The sequence below is a fragment of the Chenopodium album genome, chromosome 6, assembly GCF_948465745.1.
Source record: "Chenopodium album chromosome 6, dcCheAlbu1.1, whole genome shotgun sequence".
Taxonomy (NCBI): Eukaryota; Viridiplantae; Streptophyta; class Magnoliopsida; order Caryophyllales; family Amaranthaceae; genus Chenopodium; species Chenopodium album.
This window is the reverse complement of record NC_137839.1, coordinates 33704782-33709572: the sequence shown is the minus strand read 5'-3', so window position 1 is coordinate 33709572 and position 4791 is coordinate 33704782. Positions and strand designations below refer to the sequence as shown.

Here is a 4791-nt window from a genome sequence, read left to right as displayed (position 1 = left end):
CCACATTAACACTGAAACATTTCTCCTCAGTCATGGAGCTTTTAGGGCATTATTCAGATTAAAAATAACTTTATCATCCCCTACTGATAGTGTTAACTTACCACTTCTTACATCTATGACTGCTCCTGCAGTGTTAAGGAATGGTCTACCCAAAATAATTGGGGTTTGCATATCCTCAGCCATATCAAGAACAACAAAGTCTACAGGTATATAAAATTTACCTACTCTAACGGGGACATCCTCTAAAACACCTAAGGGGTATTTGAAAGAACGGTCGGCCATTTGTAGAGTTATATTGCTAGTTTTTAATTTACCCATATTCAACTTAGAACACTTAGATAATGGCATGACGATAACACTAGCACCCAAATCACATAATGCATTATCAATTAAGAGATTGCCAATATGACAAGGGATAGAAAAACTACCCGGATCTTTTGATTTAGGTGGAGACTTATTTTGAAGTACGACACTACACTCTGTAGTGAAAGCTATTGTCTCTACCTCACTAATAGACCTTTTTCTCGTCAATATTTCTTTCATAAATTTTGCATATGAGGGGATTTGTGTGATCAATTCAGTAAAGGGAACTGTTACCTTCAAATCTTTAACCACCTCCAGGAACTTACCAAACTGCTTATCCAAGTTTGTCTTCAATTGACGATTGGGGAATGGAAGTTTGATAATTGGCTTTGGAGCATTATTATTCTTGTCTGGAGTAGCCACCTTCTCTGGAGTTGTACCCTGCAATGTAGAATTAGATATGTAGGGCTATCAACTACATTGTTTGGTTTAATGGAATCAAGATTAGCATTATTTAATAAAACAGGTTCATCAACTCTGGGCTTAGAGGGCCCTTCATAGTTTGAACCACTCCTTAGAGTAATTACAAATGCTTGATCCGTAGGCCTATTCGGCTGTGCTGGCAGAGCTCCCTGTTGGCGGGCTTGTAAAGTAGCGGAGAGTTGCGCAATTTGATTATCCATAATTTTATTATGCGCTAGAATTTGATCAATTGTCACGTCTCTACTCTCCATGTGCTTTTGCATATTGGCCAACATTGCTTTAATTTCCACCAAAGAGGGGTCAGAAGATGGGGAGGGTTGTTGTGGCTGGTTCTTCTGGCTAGCATTGGGATGATAATATTTCTGCTGCTGTGGCGCCTATGGTTCTTGTGGTGGTGGATTTTGAACATTAGTGCTCCGGTAGGAAAGGTACAGATTATTTCGATACCCATGATTGTAGGTGTTGAAGTATGGGTTATTCTGCCTATAAGCTTGGAAGGCATTAACTTGCTCCACGGAACTCCTGCAATCTTGCTCCTAATGACCTACAATACCACAATTTTCACAGAAAGCCTCATTAGAATTATTATTAATTGCAGAAACATTAACTACATTAGCAGTGCTCAGATTATCTAATTTTTGGCAAATAGAGGTTAGTTGAGCTTGCAAAAAGGATACAGAGTCGACACTATGCTTCTCCTTGTTAGCAAATCCTCTGGGATTCCCATATTGGGAATTGTGTATCGCCATATCTTCAATAACCTGACCTGCATCATCAACATTAAGATTCATGAATCTCCCACTAGCTGCAGAGTCTAAAATTATTCTAGAGGAATTTCCAATGTCGTTATAAAAGGCTTGGATTAACTTCCATTGCGCTAAATTATGGTGAGGGCATTCTCTCTGTAAGTCCTTGAACCTCTCCCAAGCCTCACATAAAGATTCATCGGCTTCTTGGGCAAAGTTCTGAATCGCACTCCGTAGTAATGTTGTTCTCTCTACAGGATGATACTTGTTATAGAAATTCAAAACAAGAATTTCCCAGTTAGTTGTACCAAGTGTAGTTCTATTTAAGCCATTAAACCACAATTCAGCTTTTCCAGTTAAAGAGAAGGGAAAGAGAATCTCCCTGATTTGGTCTTGAGTGACCTCGGCTTACCTGATGGTGTTGCAATATTGACAATAGTCGGCAATGTGAAGATTCGGGTCTTCACCCTTGGCTCCACTAAATTGCTTCCTCTCTATCATCGTTATAAATTGAGGTTTAATTTCAAATTGAACCCCATCAAGAGCTGGAGTGGGGGTGAGATGTGGAAAATCCGTAAGCTTGGGTTGTGAATAATCACTAAGCTTCTTTGGAGCCGTCATCTCTGATTCTGCGTCTGATGATGCCTCTAAATTGCTAGAATCAGTTGGAGGATCGCGGTGATTATTGTTATTATCACCAGAATCCGCCAGGATTTGCTTGTAGAAATTTTTTTGTCTATAGAAGGAACGTTCGATCTCAGGATCAAATGGGATGTAACCTGATCTGGAACACCTGGGCATAAACAAAAACTAGAAGAAAATATGAGATTTGTCTCAAATAACTAACGCTCTCTGAGACAAAAGAGAAATAATCTAGACTACAAAAACAATCAGAAATAAAAATAAAACCGTTTCCCCGGCAACGGCGGCAAATTTTAACAGGGTAAAGTCGTATCCCCTAATCAAAAGTAAATACCTAAGTCCTCTAACTAAAGTAGATAGGGAAGTAGGGTCGATCTCCACAGGGAAACAAGTCTTTTTACTCCTAATTAATTATTATAATCTAAATTATCTAAGTAACCAATATTTATATTTGAGTATGAAACTAAACTACGAAGAATGAGAATAGGGAGAAAACAATTATGAAAGGATCTAGGGTATAGGTTCACCAATAAATAATACTCCAGGGTAAAACATAGTAATCAATCATTGACATTGTATAAATAACACGATTAACAGGCTCTCGCAATTTACTAATCACCATAGATTTAACAGGCTCTCGCAATTTACTAGATCTAAGTTCTTATTGAAAATAACCTTTAATATCAAATTAACATATGCTCGATTCATCAATTTAATATTGTCATACTTTTACAAGCCGCAATTGTAAAACGTTAAAACAATTCAATAAGAAATTATCATGCAATACCAATAATCAATAATAGTCAATCATCAATGCATCAATTAACCAGATTGTAAAGGGCTTTCGCTACGTATTACAATCACACAATTAATTTACCGGTATTAAATCTCATCTGTCGAATCTCGACTTAACCATTTATAAATTAATCTACCTATTGAAACTAGACCTAAACATCAATTCTCATTTGTCGAATCTCGAATCAATGTTGTCAAACTCATGCATAAAAGATCAGGCCTAATCTAGTCACAGAACATTAAATCAATCAATAGGAAATTAATCAAGCAATGATAATTAACAACAACAAATTACCCCTTCATATTATTTATTAGATCCCCATAAACCCTAGAAATTAAACTACTCACAAATCATCATGACTAAACTAATCATCAAATAAATAAATAAAAGCATAATCAAGGAAGCAATAAAATAACTCAAATTAAAGGGGAAGAAATTGTTACCAAAAAGTAATCTGGAATTAATGGAAGAATTAAGAACAAAAGTTGAGAGAAAGAAATCTAAGAGAATAATTAAGAGAGTAAAGAAAGAGTAAAAAGAGAGAAGAAGAAGGATTCCTAAAATCGTATTACGGAGGAGTATTTATACTCCGTACAAAATCCTAAACTATAACAAATTAAAACGACGTTAAGCGTCAACTAATAAAACACGCGCCCGATCGGGCGAGGCACCGCCCGATTGGGCGTGCCTTTTTTTGTTCCTAAAACTAATCTCGCGCCCGGCCGGGCGCGTCACCGGGCGCCAGCCTAAACTTCTCCCGCCCGGCCGGGCGCGCCTCCGGGCGCCAGCCTCTTTGGCCAGGTGGCTCATTTGGGACACTTTTTGGACTTCCATTGGGCTGCAATTCTTCGGGCCAATCTGGGTTTCCTCTTCCGGTCTTGAATACTCCGTCCAAATGCCCCGGTATCACCTTTACCGAGCCCTTAATCACCGGTTCGATGGCTCTAACTGGCCCTGGGCTATAAACTCTGGTCGTGTTTCTCCAATGCTCGTGATTGCTCCAAAATATCTCGGGAAAATACTCCAAAAGTGTAAATCCCTGCAAAAGTCAACCAAATCTACGAAAACACTAGAAAACACCAATTAGTAATAAAAGTGGCTCTAAAGAGCCAAGAACACTACTAATTATGACCAAGGGACGGGGGTAAAATACTATATAAAATAGACACATCAATGCACCTTTGTTTATATCTTTTACCATAAGACTTTGCTTATCTTTCTTTAGGGTTAAACTAAGACTTAGTGTTACTTGACTCATTGACTTGTCGTGACTCAAGGTATGAACTTGACTCGCTGTGATTGACTCGAGGTTAACTCGACTCAAAGTGTTTGACACATGTGTTAGACTCAAATCAAGGTGATATTATGACATGAGGGTACCGACTTTCTCCAGAAAAAGAAAGACACGAAAAAGAATCAAAGTGAAGTTTTTTTTTTTGAAGATGCATGTTGAATGAGCTTAATCCGTTAACGTTGTCTCTCACAGTACAAGGATTGTAACATCTTAAACTATCCTAGTTGACTCGATAATGAAAGTATTTAGTTAACTTAGGCACGGAGGCTAAGCACTTCATACTTCGATGAAATGATGATTATGATTGATGAGTGATTTTATTATGATGAAGTATGCTTCAGTGTTGTGTTAAGATTTCATGACAAAGGGTTCCTAAGGGAAGGACTATTTGGTCATGTATCTGTGATGTGTGTGATATTGATTCTAAATTTAGGCCGCAAAGGCAAAGTGTGTGAAAAGATATTATTTTTTAAAAGAGTCAAATGGTGGTGACTCTTAGGCTAGGTAAGCTAATGATGTAAGGATCA

The 4791-nt window shown here is 37.8% G+C and overlaps 1 non-coding gene across 1 annotated transcript; it reads left to right on the top strand.

Moving 5' to 3' along the window:
* Positions 1-1665: 1665 nt before the first annotated feature.
* On the top strand, positions 1666-1773 carry LOC145637487 (small nucleolar RNA R71). Its single transcript, XR_014114266.1, has one exon. It is a non-coding gene; the product is annotated as a small nucleolar RNA R71 (small nucleolar RNA).
* The last annotated feature ends 3018 nt before the right edge of the window (positions 1774-4791 follow it).